The sequence below is a fragment of the Melopsittacus undulatus genome, chromosome 12, assembly GCF_012275295.1.
Source record: "Melopsittacus undulatus isolate bMelUnd1 chromosome 12, bMelUnd1.mat.Z, whole genome shotgun sequence".
Lineage (NCBI taxonomy): Eukaryota > Metazoa > Chordata > Aves > Psittaciformes > Psittaculidae > Melopsittacus > Melopsittacus undulatus.
In genome coordinates, this window is record NC_047538.1 from 15,065,060 (window position 1) to 15,081,016 (window position 15,957).

General features: G+C 38.1%; 1 protein-coding gene across 3 annotated transcripts in view; it reads right to left on the reverse strand.

The window, feature by feature from the left end:
• ARVCF (ARVCF delta catenin family member) overlaps positions 1-15,957 on the reverse strand; it is a 278,579-nt gene that overhangs the window by 176,746 nt on the left and 85,876 nt on the right. For all 3 annotated transcript variants that reach the window (XM_034068130.1, XM_034068129.1, XM_031047772.2), the window contains one exon: positions 3,739-3,804. The gene's annotated coding sequence lies outside the window, so the exon portion shown is untranslated. The remainder of the gene's footprint in view (positions 1-3,738; positions 3,805-15,957) is intronic.

Sequence of the window (15,957 nt, forward strand, 5' to 3'; positions counted from 1 at the left end):
GAGAAGTGGGCTTGGATGTTTTACATGTAGATTAACACACAGAGATAATTTATTTCAGTCTATTGTGAGATTTCCTTCCTTTTATGTTTCAGAAGAACAGGGCTGCATGCAGCTAAATGAGATCCATAGATTACAGTAGAAGAAAGGCTAATAAAACTGTATAGCTACATTCCTGGGTAATAACGAATTGGGCTTAATTCTAGGGCTTCAATCTCAGGGTTTATGAGGGCATTTCCAATTACTACTTTTAAGATTAATGCAACTAAATGCATCAAAAAGGAAATAGATCTTTTAACCCATCTGAATGAAACACTTGATATCGCCCACAGCATTTTAGGCCAATAAACAAACAGGCATTGCTAGGGGAAAGAAAAAACCAAAAATCACAGTTCTGAAGTGTTCAGATCAGCATCTTCCTTGTGGTTTTCTTACTGCTTTCAGGAGAAAACCCAAACCAAAAACCCTCTCCATTTTTGCTAAATGTGTGTCTTGCTTAACTCTCGCAGCCACATCTTGTGGCTGCTCTACTGCTCTGCTAGGGAACTGAAAATGAGTAGAAACAGGAAAGCAACAATGTCAATATTCCCATCTAATTCTTGAAGCTACTAAATCAAATGAATTTTATTAGCTGCTTACCAGTCCTACTGCATTACTCTCTCGTATTTCAACCTCTCATTAAAAACAACCAGATTTTGACCTCACATTGCTTTAAAGCAGGAACAGTATCAATGAAGAGGAGATTAAAGCAATATAAAAAAAAGAGGGAAGATACAGAATGAGGCCCACAAGCAGCTCTAATTCTCTCCAGTAACATCTGTCTCATTCTAAATCAAGTATTTATTTCACTACGCTAAATTTAGAAGCCTGAAGCACTAAGTAAACCTACTCCATTAGACCTGAACTATAGATCTGCTTTCTGCAATTGTATATGCAGTGATAGAACCTTCACTGTTTCGGCATCTATAAATTTAAAATGCAATCCAAGTTCATTTTACCCTTGTAAATTTAGGATGCAATCCAAGTTTGTGCTGATTAACACCACAGCTTTTCAGTGTTACAAGGCAAACATGCATTTGAGAACTAATAAATAATATCTGAGCAAAACAAAAGTACTTAGCTCATCTGATGTCTTGAATAATCATCCAGCTCACGCATAAACATATAAAGTCAGGAAAACCAGACACATTTTAGTGACAGTTTCGGAGAGTCTCATCATTCCATATGATAGATTTTGGCATGTAATGTCTCTCAACAGATTACACACTCTTCATTATACACTCAAAAATATCCTACTTCAGAACACTGCTTCCAATCTGAGGGTCAGAAACAATGTCAAGAAAACTGACAAATTTACATCTCTGTTTCCAGGTACAAGACATAGCTGAATCTTCAAAGCAGAAATCTTCACTCAGAAGCATCTTCTACTGTATTAGCCAAGCATATTGGCTTCTTTGGGGTTAAACTGACAGTCAGCACAGCCTTCAGAGAATAATGTTCAGGACATGCCTTTTTCATATAATTGGGTAAAATGCCATAGTAACCCCATTGATTAGGCCAGACTCATGCATTCTTTACTCATTTAGATCTTCACTTGCACGAAAAAGAAATGCAGTGCTGTGCTTAGTCTGCAAAGTGTTACATTCATGCACTCATCAAGAACTATTTTTATTACATCACTTCAAGTAGCAATTTTCACAACTAAGATCCATATCTTTATTAGAAGAGCTTCGTATTCATCGGCTTGTAGGTCTATAAAAATTTAAACTTTTGCGCTGAATTTTTCCCTGGTAGATCTTTTGTTCAAGCTGAATTTCCCTTTTAGGAAAACATCAGCTAGAATAATCTGTTTCCCACATCAGCTAGGGAGATTTTTCTGCAAGTTCCTTCCATCAGTGGCTCTGAAGACACAGTCAAGCAGCTTGCTATGAGTCAGCAACCCTACAGCTGCTCACGCAGCACAGGGGTACCGTATTTCCCTTCCGCTCTGTAGGCAGCTGGGAGGCTGGCAGAGGTCCCCACAACCTTGGCACTGGCAACATACCAACACACGTAGTGAACTTCTAGGGATTCCCCTTTCCCCTATCCTGCTTTTCATGACCGCGAAACCTCTTCTGGATTTGACCTTATGATAAATTCCCATTTCAACTAGACAATTACCACGTTTAAACTATGTCTTTTGTGCTGAGGTTGACACTGATATGAAAATCGGTAGGAATTCCAGGAAGTACTGGATTTTAGGGGGTCATTATCAATTGTCTTTTGTACAGATCATTTTCTTCCAAATAGCTGTAGTTAGACACTGACCTCATTCCTCCCAAGGCTATCCTACTTCTCTATCTTTGACTAAATCTTAATACTTTTTCTAGCTTGTATCACCCATCAATATTTCTTCTTTCCAGGAATGCACTACCACTAGTGCCTAATTACAGTTAATCGGAAGCAGAAATATTTCTTCCAGACCACTGAAAATCTGCTCCAAGAACCAACTTTCTATTCAAACATCCCTTTTTTCATAACCATTCTACTGATAACGGTGCTGAGTGGGGAAAAGTCATCATTCTGCTTTAACTGTCTAACTACTGCAAATACTTAAAACAAATGCCCTCTGTTCTATCAAAATTAAAATCCTGCACTGTCTAAACAGGAATGCATTCCAGCTATAATAAACACTTTTAAGCCATTCCATTAAGACCATATGAATAACAGAGATAAGTAGTAAACAGTTTAAACAGTGAACGCAATGTAAACTGTTAAGAATCCTTCCTACAAACAGCTATGGAACTTTAAGTGGGCTATACATGCTTTTGGTTTTGACATATATAAAAGGTACAATGTTTAATCTAAAAACTAATCAAATTAAAATGTTAAGAACTTCATAAAAAATCAGTAACATGATACTTGTTATTCAGAGGATTATTTTCGAAGAATGCTTGGCTAAAAAACTATAATCCACCTACACCGAGAAAAATAAAGCAGTACACAGAAGGGAGTCATATTTCAGGAAAACAAACAGAATACTTTAATATTTAATCCCATTATTCACCACCAAGCCTCCAGATTTAAAAGGCAGACAAAAGCATTGAGCTGAATTCACAGCAGCTGAAAATGCCTGTGGTCATCCTTTAAGCAAGCAGAGAAAAGCCAAGACATAGTTGGCAGGGAGAGAATAGAGAGAGGAAAAAACATCTTAAGAGCATGACCCTTACTGCAGAAGGAGGTGGAATGCAAGACATAATCATAGCCTTTAAGTAAAGCTTGTTCAGGTACAGGCACACCCTAGGAAAGCACAGGAAGAGAACAGGAAGGGAATGCTCTGTTTCAGGCGGAAAGATTCCACCTGCTGTAAATATGGCCATAGAAAGGAGTTGCACAGTAAGAGACATTCTCTGCTCTGTCAGGGGTAGAGTGAAATGAAATGGGGATTTCTATGGGAAACAAGAAAGGGAGATGTCAATCAGAGATGGTGTGAAGTCACAAAAGAGAAAACTGTCATCCCTGTATACCTCAGCTGGCACTTGAATTTTACTCTCAGTGCCTCAGCTCTCATGGGTATATTTCCTTACTTTCTGCCTCTCAACCATTCAATCACTATTGTAAAGCAAATGTTAGTTGGCCTTCAATAGCATACAGACTAACAAATCTGAGAGGTGTAAAGGTAATTTAATAAAAGGACGATTTAAGAACACACATAATAACAAAGCAGCAAAATACTTAGTGAGCAAGTGCAGAAAACAATACCTTTTATAGTGTTCCTTTCCTGTAGTAGCTCTAAGATACAAATTCTCCCTTGGTTTGATGACAACTCTGTCAGAGAAACAATGAAACACAACAAAAAAAGACATTAATATGCCATCTAGGGAAAGAAGGAAGAGATTATTTTTAAATAATTGACAACCTAATACAGTGGAAATCTATTCACTGTATCTCTCCTCAGTCCCCCCTTCCCTTCTGGAGTCATGCTGGTGTACAAAAAAAGGGTACTTCCAACAGCTATTCCACCATCTCCTGAGACCTTAGGCAAATCCCACAGAATCGTGGAGTATAGAAAGTGAACTCCATAGGAAGAGCTCGTTTGGCTAACCAACAATTCCAGTCCTCTTGATATCTGTCCCAGTGCCATCCGTATGTGCATACATCAAACATTTCCAAATTTAGAATTTAATCTGATACATATTTAATTCCCCACTGATTCATACATTTAAAAGCCAAAAATGTTTCCTGCATAAGCATAAACCATAGCATTTTTAGTCATCCAGGTCTAAATACCATCTAGTGACTCTAAAAATGTCAACTGTGGCTACACAAATACTCCTCATCCCATCTGACATTTTTTCTTCTAGGAGCAAGAAATACGAGAAATTAGGGCAGGAACATTCACCTTTGAAAGTCACCAGAAAGAACTCTGCATTTTTCAACATCTCATTCTTTTGTTTGAGCTTCAGGTAGTATTCCCATTACAGCATTTCTTATCCTAGAAATTTCTCATACAAGTAACAAGCAGGATCCTTTGTCTCAGATTCCCAGTCTCCTCCTCTTTCTGAGACCAGGAACATTTCAAGTAGATGATTCCTGCAGATCATCCTTGCTTAGTTCCACTCAGGCTAAAGTTCACCCATAAACCAGACATGCCACTACCCCTCACCTGCAACACAGGTTCATCATTAGACCCTTTCTGTCTGCTCCTCCTGTGACTGGAAGGTGCAGTAAGGCCAAATAAATATATCAGTGGTCTATAAGGAAAAACCCTTCAACCCTGCAGAGGCACTGTAACCAAACTGGTGCTAAAACAAGACTATACATTTCTGAAGTAAGGTAAGGGCTTCTTTGAAGCCTAACTTCTTTTAGCTTTAGTCTCAACAAGAATATGACTTCCTCCTCTAAGTAGGCTAATTTTATGTATTTTATTAAAATATTCTCCATTTTTAAGCTGGAAATAATTCATGATTTATGTTTAGTGTCACCTGGAACAGACGAAAACTACTAGAAAAATACTTCCCTTGATTTTAGAGTCCTATTTTTCCAGCAGTATGTTTTGGTTTAGTTGATTCAGAATCAAGACGACAAGCAGCCCAAGGCATTTGTCTTGACTCGGAACATCCTGGGTAAGACCCACATCCGCTATAACCTTCATCTATGGCTGTGGGCTACTTAACCTTTTTTTTAATCAGTATGCGTTGCCAATAACAAACACATCCACACGGTCGGTAAAACAAGGAGATGGGTCAGCAGGAGTTATGACATTCAAAACCACACAGGCTCTCTCTTCTAGCAAGATGGGTACCGTTCTGCGTAGTTGTGTGAGCTACAGTCCCTAATGTGCTGTGTGGGTTATGACAAACAACTGGATCAGCTAACACTGACAGACCATGCCATTCTCATCCCATTCCCATCGGTGCAGTCTAATTGACATTGAGAAACCAAGTGTTGGTTTATACAGCTGAGAGCTTGAGCCTCAAATCCTGGGAAGCCTGAAGTTTGATAAGGTTCGTACTATCTTGCAAAGTCCTTTTTCAGCCATGGCTGCTGTCCATTTGGTAGCATGACCTGTAGTGCAGGGGAGAGGGGGGAAAAGCCCACCAGCTTGGACCACAGAACGTTTAATAAAACACCTGTACTTCATCACAAAAACACTGCTTCATTCCAGTGATGTATTTTTACTGCTGATTTTAATCAAGCATCTTACAGCTCTCAGATGAGAAAGGTGGGAAAAAACCTGTAATGCCTTTTCAAATTGCTTGTTCTCTCTCACTTGTAACTAATTACCCCACTCACACTATTAGAGCTTCCAAGTGCTTTTATGTTCGCTCGCTAACAAACGACCAAAAAAATGGAACTTGACAATTAGTCTCTAGCTATAATAATTAAGATAAATATTTTCAGAATAAGGAACTTAACAGACACCAAGACACAGACACTGCAAAATGCACGGGAAAGTAAAGCATCCATCAGCAAACAATTTCCTGCCACTCAGTGAGTTCCACAATTGCATCCTAATCACTTTGTTCTTTTCTTACTTCGGTGAACATAATTAGTTATTAAAACTTTCTAATGCAGCGAGAATTTGAGTAGCTTACAGGACCATAGGAAAGATTTTGATGCATCAAAACCATTTTGATGCGGCACCATCGCACATGTCCAGATCAGTATTTTTACATAAACAGTGCGATGTAAAGTACTGTAGCAATCAGTCTTACCATTTATTTCCTAATGTCTTATTTTGCATCATCTGCTAAACCTGGGATGTGGTGGTAATGCACTCGTCACACCTTCTTGGTTCCTTACTCAACAAGCTTCTGAACATGCACCCAGAGTGATTAGTGCATGGTTGGTTGTGTGAGCAGAGGTCTGCGGATAGGTGAAGCATTGGCAGACCCCCCTGGTTTGGTGGGCTTATGTGGCCCTTGCTTCACACTGCACTAGCCTGCCTGTTAGTGACATGCATAGAAATAGGTGCAATTAAAACTGCCAAGTATGAGGCAAGCAGTAAAGTCCAAACTAAGTGAGAGACACAGTAAAATGGTGTGGATAGACAAGCAGACTATGTGTCAATTCAGCTCCTATACTACCATAAGCACATATTGCAAAATCTTGCCAAGAGCTTGTATCTTTGCCTCCTTCTGTCACTCAGATGAACTTCTTTCAGGCATTTCTGACACTAAAATAACTAATAAAGAACTCGGGTCATGTAATTTATTTGGTAACAGAAAACCTACCTGCAGATTCACAGCTACAGCCCTCATCACCCACTTAGAGGCCAAAATCAGCCTTAGGGAACAAATGGTTTTCTTGTTTATAGCAACGTATCACAGACAGCACAACTTGAGTTACACCAAAGGAAAAGAGACCAATGGAAAAGAGCTCACTTGGTCCCAAGTTAAATTTGTCTGTCCATGCTTTGTATTGATTACAAGAAGCTCATACCCTCCAATTGTATGTTTTCCTTGGCAGGAGCTCTGTCACAGATAAATCACCAGCAGTACAGGCTGAACTGAACAGTACCCTTTGAGCTGTATTTTGCATCTGCTGTGATTTACTTTTGTTAACCAAGAGACAAGGAGGTGAGAGAAAGAATTCTTCTTCTCTAAGCTCCTCCTTCCTTCACCTTTTATCCTTTTTTGCTGAACTGCTACTTCATTTCACAGAGAAATGTAAGATATTCTGACTGACAATGCAGTTCTGCTTTTATATAAGATATCAGATGGCAAACATGAGGTATCTACATCATACAACTCAGTATGTGGGCACATACTCTGTCACAACTTGAATCAACACATATGAAACAGCCATGGGAAGTGAGGTCTCTCCACTTGAAGATGTGATACAAACACAGCTACCACACAAAGCACTTAGCAGCAACACTGTACACTCATTCAAGGCTTCCCACCTAAAGAGGCAGACTACAAGCTGTTTGATATTCTAATATTTACACTCAATTATCTTGAGAAATTTATTTAAAACCAGCAGTATTTTGGTGTTACTTATGAGCTTGGAGGTCCTTTATAAACTCCTACTCATTCTTAATTATAATGTAAATCAGCATGTTAACATAAAGTAAGCAACAATTAACAAAACCAGCCGATACAAACATGGACAAAGTTTAGACAGAAGCAGTGGCAAAATGCCCAGGAAGTTACAAACCCTCTGAACAGCTCTGTCAACATGGGTAGGTACACAGACCTTTCAAAAATAGATGCTCTGGGTAACAGCAGTTACTGCCAATGAATTTTATATACATATTGCAAAAGCAGTAAAGAGCCCATGCATCAGTACACAGACGTATCATAGATAAGAATCGTGGCTTTTTAAAATGTCAGGACTGAAAATGTACAACAATGTTGCTCAAGTCATTACGCACTAACAGTGGTGTAAATCATTTATTAAGGCAACAATGGCTGAACTAACTTCGGCAAAGGAGATGCACCTACTTCCTCAACTATGTTAGTGTGCTGACAAAGACATGGCATATTAAAAGAAAATTTATGAAACACAGAACTACAAAAGCCAGCGTATAGTGATTCATGACAATGTGCTATGATACAAGAAAGTAAAATTAAAGCTAATCCCTTCTACCGAAGGAAATGTCACAGACATGTCAGTAAATTAATATTTATAAGAAGCCCAGACAGTTTAGTGCTTTTAATGTAGGAGTAGGATTTTCTCCCAAACATCAAACAGAAATTGCATTTAAACTGCAGTTGCTTGATTGCTGCAAACCTAAATGACAGTATTTCCCAGATTTGTTTTCCATCATGTCAGCCAGATTAGCAACTGTACACAACTGGGAGATTTGCAAAATCCACCAAGTAGCCATGAATTATACATCCCTAACTCTTTAAAGTTAATGCACAATAATCTTCCTATCAAGAGCCCACTGACAGCTGCTGGTACTACTTTCCTAATATTTCTCATTACAGAGACATCTAGGAATGGAAAAACAAACAGGTACGTGCAGAATCTAATCCCACACCAGTGCACATATACATTGCAAACATATATATTGAGGCTCTAACAACAACGTTGCTTCAAGAATCAGGTAGCAAAAAACCCTGTGGCTGACCACCTTTTATAAAAAAATAATTCTAAACTTCACAGCCTAACATCCAAAGAATAAGAATTCACCACACACAAATTAAAACACAGTACTTCATCACCTTTCATGCAAATTTGGAAAGGAATTTTGTTGCATTACATGCTATTATGGAGTCTCATTTAATTTAGCTGATGAATTACCTAATTTTGTTTTCCACTATCCTAAGGATAACCCAATGGAATACAGGAGCTTTTCACAGGGTAGCAAAAGTCACCTTCTATGTATTACAGAAACAGGATTAATTTATTCATTTTAAAAGGGAGGCAAAGGTGATCTCCCAAAAATTTATAATGAAAATTAATCTTGGACAAAAAAAAGAAAAACAATTAAATCCCAAAGTTAGTGATAATGCAATTTTAATGCCAGTGAAGTTCACAGTAACTGTGGGAAACTGGTTGCAGCCAGTTATATCCTTCAAGAAAGAAATTCTTCTTATAAAGCAACTCAGACCCAGTTCTGTAATCACTTCCATGACTCTTCAGCCTGGATAGAAATTGCAGTGAGGTCTGGAACTGGTGCTTAAAAGACAGCACTGAAGTTATTGACTGACCACCAAGGCCTCTTAATATGCTTTTGCTTCTTGTTCCTAGAAGTTGTGTGCGCCTGAGTATATGATGAACCCAAAATCGCATCTTTATCACCTTCTGAAGGTCCACTGCAGGATTCAGTAGTTTTAACTGAATTACAGCTAGGTTCATACACCTCAGCTCAATACCTCCTAGGCAAAAGTGAGAGATACTGGCCCACAATACGCTTGTAGTGCAAGTAGGGCTTTCCAGAGTATCAAACCAACCAAAGCAATAATGGACAAGACCAGCAAGTGCTGGTGACAGAGTTACATTGAAGACAAAGCTTTAGATCCATGACTGTAATAAAATCCAAGTTTTGTTTTGTTTTGTTTTTTAATCTAGGTTGAATCACCCATCAGACACAAATATCACTCAGTAACAGCTCCCCGACCAACACTTTTACTGTGCAAGGACTGGCAGTCCAGAGGAGTTTCTGTTATGAAACAGAAGAGCTGTTTCTTAAACGAACCAGCAGTTTCTAGTTACTAGTACTACTAGCTACATTCCTGTAAATTAATAACTGTATCATAGAGTGAATTCACATGACAAAATTTAACTTCAATGTTTCCAAGTGATATAAATATCATTAAAGTGGTTCAGTGCATCCATACCCAGCCACAAAAATCATGTGAAATGATCATAGTGAAATGATCCTTGCTTATTGAAGACTTGACTTCAGCATTACGCAGCTTCCTATCCAATCAAGTAGTCCAGTGAACAGTCCGGAAGGTGAGAAATGGCTTCCAGCTAGGTTTCCTAATTCAAGGTTATTGCCCCTGTGCAGGGGAAAGGACAGAAGACACCAAAGGAAAGCAAATAAGAAAAAAGGAATAACAAAAATAAGGGAGAGAAGAAGAAAGCAGCAAATGGTTGAATTTGTGGGTGAAGAGTCAAGTTCAACACTGACTGCAAGACACAAGATACAGCAGACTTCAGCTGTGAATTTAGCCAAGGGTTTGTATTTGAATTGCTTGAGTAGACCTACTCAATTCACTGTCATATTTAATTGAAATTCTAGATGAAAAGAACTGAGAAATTAACCTTTCCCATTTGGCTCCTATTTGAAAACGTTTTGATGAAGAGGAGAAAGTTTAATACATGAACATCATGGCTACCTCACTGGGTTTTAAACTCATTTATTGTACAATTAAACTATAAAGCTAAGAGTGTTGTTAACTTACTCCTTCAGCAAAGACTTGCCAACTCAAGTTGGAATTTTTAGAGGTAAACTTTTAAAAGGAAATCTGTTGACAATTTTAATACAAAAAGCTGCTGTTTACAGTTAATATCTTGCTGTACTCATACAGCAGATTAGCTGCTATAAACCAGCACAATGCTGTAACAGTTTCATTACGATTACAATAACCAGAAGTACTCTGCAGTCAATGTTGTCAGATGTTTCTCTGTTGATCTGACACCATTCCAGCATGTTAATTCTGCTGCACTGACTGCCAGTGGCTAACATCTATTGCCTTGGCAATTAAGCTGGCAAGGTCTCAACTCTGAACAAAAGGCAGTTACCAGATATTTTGTCAAGCTGGGAAATTTCTTACCCAAAATATGTACTTGAAAACTGTCCAGTTCTTTCTGAGGACACTCTCTGTGCCCAAACGGAAGAAGAAAACCAACCTGAAAGAATGCTTAACAACTAGTATTTGGTGAATAAAATTATAGGGTAACCTAAGAACTGTATTTTCTCCATAAATTCATATTTGTACTGAGCAGTCTTACTAGTCTGTGCTGACAACTAGAGTACTTTAAACAGTGACCATTACAATGGTACCTAAACCCTGTAACTGGTGTAAGACCTTCTGCTATATAAATAGACAGTTTGCTGAAGGTCAGAGCCATGAGTGAGACACCAATCTCCTGAATTGCAAAAGTAACACAGAAGTGATGCCTTCCTCTCATCCTCAGGAAGAAACACAATTGAGTGAGACCTCTGTTCCATTTCCAACTCTTACAGTTACTTACATGAAGCAGGTTTTTTTAAACAAGAACACTTGAATCAACTGGAAGTCCCATAGCAAACCTGCAAAACCCACAATGCTCTTGTGGACAGTAGGAGATGCACACATCTCCCAGAAAACTGACCAAGTGGATGCATGTGTATGTAGCTGAACCTAATAAGCATTCCCAAACTAAGAAACTATATACAAATGGTTAGGAAAACAAAGGTACAAGCAGTCAGATCATTTCAGATGTGCTGGCATCTGAAGCACTAAGAACTGAGACGCACAACAGAGAAGCGCTGATTTCACTAACGAGGTTTGGGCTAGTAGATATTGAAAGGATGTGAAATCTGTACCTAGATGATCATGAAAGAGTGCAGCATGTCTGTTTGACTTACACAAAAATTAAATATATTCTATTTAATTGCATAACAATGTTTCCATTTGCCTTTGTTGAGAAATAAGAAGTTCTATTCATTAACGATGAATGACCTGAAGGGAGAAGTTCACATTAAAAGAAAAAGTAGCATCTCTACTCAGTCATGCACACAAAACAGTGTTATATTAGCATAGGTTAAGATCACTAATACAAATTGCTTTGATAAAGCAAAGTGAAAATTAAAGGTGAAGCACTGCAGCAATCTAAAGCAAAAAAAAAAAAACAATTGCAGAGAAATATATAAATAGCATGCAAACTCATTGCTTTATGAGGGTAAAAGAGATAGCTAAGAAAAATATCTAAGGACAGAAGAGATCAATCATTTCTAGTTGTTACAGATCAGAGCTGAGTAACCTTCCCTGGCAAGCTGGGAATTCACACACAAAGCAGACAGCTTACTGAAGAAGGAAATACAAAGAATATTTGCATTCCAGGTCCCAGAACTCCTACAAGCTGTATGCTTCATTTTAATACATTCAGGCTACCAGGCAGTTGTTCTACTCAGGCTATTTAAAGATACACCAACTTATTCAAATACTTGACTGCAGTTTTTCCAATTCCCATGACAAACAAAAGCAGCTAAAACATGCAATATCAGCTTCCAGAAGTGTGTGATTCCACATTTGCAAAAGGTTGTGAAAGTACCTGTAATCTTGTATTAATTGAAGCACAGTAAATACAGATTTTAACTAGCTAGTCTTTTCAGTTCATAAGTTTAATAAGGATCATAGTAAAATAGTACCAGTTTGTTTGGTCTTTAAACACTAAAAAATGCTTCAGCCTCTTCTTTTAAAAAGATTTAAAAGGTGAAAGCAGTCAGAATTTCATTATTCAGACATTTCTGAAAAAAAATCAGTTGCTCTGCCATACTGTTTCCCTTTTTATGGTGTTGTTCTCATCCCTTTTTCATGTATCACTGAAGCTCTCCTGATACAGAAAATTTATTACAATCCTGCTGTAAAGAAGTCAAAGCAATTTCTTAGACCCACATGGTTTTACATTTATCTTTAAGGTGAGTGAGGGGAGATTAACTCAAATCATATTCCCAAAACTCTGACCTCCTGCTGTTCTCAAGCAACTTCTTTCTTTTTCTAAGAAATACCAAGGGGGATGTGCTAGAAAAAAACTAAACAAGAAAGAATGTTAAGGATTCTGAAAGAGTACAACAGCGCAGTATTAAAATAAAGGGAAAAAAGGTACATTTATTTCAGTATTTGGCTATTTTTACAAACCTGCAGATCAGATCCCTAGAAATCTGGCAATTACAGTAAACTGGTTAATTCAGTTCAGTGACAGCTTGACCTCAGAGTCCCAAACACTGCAGTTTGTTACTAGCAGAGACACTAACAGGAGACCAAAGATGTCTTTGAAAGGCCAAATTAACCAACTAAATACAACAGTGGTAGTGTTGAAGAGTACAGCACATGCTAGAAAGCCTAGCAGCGAAACATGCTGACACCAAATAAATTTTGTGAGTGGGATGAACACTGAAACACTGGCAAGGAAAAGCACTTTAGAGCCCCACGTTTCCCCCTTAAACAGAAGCAGCAGTGCCAAGTGTGAACTGGCAATGAGCATGTGCCAAGGTGCAGGTGGAGCTAAACCCAGAACTGTCAGAATCCCTGGCAGTAGTGCCTGAATCCCTGTTATCTGTCCCTCTTGGTGTATGTGTTCCATGTGGCTGCTGTGATAAATTGCCTTGATAAACATTTAAAGGTACAAAGTAGCAATGGACTAATTGATATTAATGTTTCTGATGACTGATTTAGTGACTGTAAAGAACTTTCTTTGTGGAAAGGCAGAGGAGAAACAATCAGGGAAAAAAAATAAACACAAGCAGGAAAACAAGGAAAATAAGGCTAACAGTGAAGAAAGCACACACTGAGCCTGTCCTATAGAGCTACCACTAGGTCAGGAAAGAAAATAGGTGATTAATAGAAAAGAACTAAACAGGTAAACAATTCAGATGCATCTGCACCATGCTATTGTTCCTGCTATTCACGTTGATAGTAGGATTAACTCACATGCCTGGTAAGATTAGGAAGTGTGAAACTGCAGTGCTTTTAATATTTTTATCTTTATCAGTATACAGCTGATGTAACGGTTTAATCATGTTTTTTTATGTAACTCTTCTCCTTGTGGTCCCAAAACAGAGAGAAACAAAATGAGAACAGAAGAGGTCAGAAAACCTAACGGTGGCATAGAATTTGAAAGTGTGGGTATAACGTGCTGCACTCTTGATCTCTTTGGTCTCAGATGTAGTTGAGGTATTGTGCCTTACAGAACCTTTTTGTCGAAGCACACTGCTCTTTACAGCTCAAGCTCACAGGCAGAATGGGGAGTAAGACCACATGGGAAAACACAATGGGGTAAAAAAAGCTGGTAGATCTAATTTTAGCTCTGCCAGCCTGGGCAGTGTCTTCCTAACAAGCAGCGAGTGTGATAAAACTGATGAGCAAGCCTAACTGTCAGAAATACAGAAGCAAATACTCTGTCACCCAAGTCCTATTTGCATCTTAAATATTTATAATCTTCAGACTTAGGAGACAGAATATGGCTGCACATCTGTTCTTTTAATCTAAATGTCTGGTTTTTAACGTAAGCAGCTAAGCAACCGAAATACACAGTCACGACACTTCTGTGGGACTTCGCAAGCCAGCTTCCAGTCTGACTCCATCATTAAGCTGTGGCAGACCATGAATGTTCAGACGCTAGTCTTCTCTCTCATTATATTATTCCTCCTGAATGATTCAGTAATGCCTCTAGTTTCTGTGCCATCAAAAATGCAGCTGAGGATTGATGAGGTCTAAAGTACTGGTCTCAAAAAACCTCAGCTTGACTAGTGTTTTATTAGAAAAAGAAAATATATATCACATAAGTACCTTGGAAACTGGCAAGATATTTTGATTTACGGTCACAACAGTGTCACAGGCCATGGGTGCTTCTCAGATCTCAAAATACATGCCAGAAATGGAATGGATCCTGTACATATAGTATCAGATATAATGACACTGTATCAGCCTTGCAAAACTGCACAAAAATACACTTGTCTGTGAGTTGCTTGGATAATTGTAATGATTGAACAAATAATATTTTACTTGATGTCAAGAATATGTAATCATCCTGACTAGGCTGGGAGAACATTTGCAAAGCTTCTATATATTAAGCTGCTCATATAATACTAACATGTCTCCATGATAAAATAAAACAAGCTGTTGGCCCCTCAGGGCCTCATCTAAGTCTTACTTTTTTGGACCCTTAGAAAGGGAGATGGAGTTTTCCATGTGTCCAGAGGCCATGCAGGTACTAAAAGAAAGCACAGAAGCAAATATACTTGACTGAATCCATGCTGTTAACTTACATTGATTAATTGTACCAGAATTTTATTAAGTAAAGTGAATGTTATGTTATTAAATAAAATTTAACTGTTCACAAAAATGTCCATAAATATTTGTAAATTTTGATAAAGCTATAGCATACGTTCTCTTAGAGTTGGTATATGCATAACCTTATTATTTAAAAACCCTAACAGTTTCTCTGCTAACCATGCACAGCTCTATAGGAGGGCAATAGGAAATTAGATTGTCCAAGAACTACAGAATTTCACTGTGGGTACTAATTGAAAGAAATTACTAAAGCCACAGTGGTTTAAATCAATAAGAAAGTAAAAGTCCACATTAAGTTGGAACCAAAACCTACTGTTAAGGCCACAGTAAATCTTGCTATTACTCTGCTGCGTTCAGTGGTGTTAAGACCTACAAGTTGTAGTAACTTTCCTGGGGAAAGTCACAATATAACCTTATTTTCATGACAAGTTGTTTAAGAATATGACTGAGCTTTCATTAGGTCTCTGCAATTTACTATTTTGAAGGTCAGATTCTAATTGTATGTGTGTCAATCATAAACTCATCCAATTGTCATGGAAACACAGTCATTTCACTGAAGAGTCAAATGATTAACTTGGCTGCTGGAACAAAAGTTTTATTGCTGCAATTTACTGAAACAGGCTGGTTTGCTTATATCAAACTGAATGGAACCACAGTAATGGCCAAGCTGCTGGACACAGTGCGCTGCCAAGACTTGAAATGCATTTGATGCTTCAATTCTTCGTAGTAAACATGCATTATTCTGATTGTATTTTAAGCCCAAAAGATGTTACAGGGAATACTTCAGTTCTGTAAGACTCCCAAGCTTCTGTCCACCCTCAAACATGACTAATTAGGTTAATTGGGTCAATTGAGAATTTAAGGCATAAGCAAGGCTTATCATGCTTAATATACTGCTTTGACAAGTAATGCGATTCATATAATAGCAATTAACGTAATATCCGTATATCTTTGACTAGTGATTTCCAAAGTTGTTCTAACAGTGAGGTCAGAATTCCTTTTCCAAATCAACAAACCCACT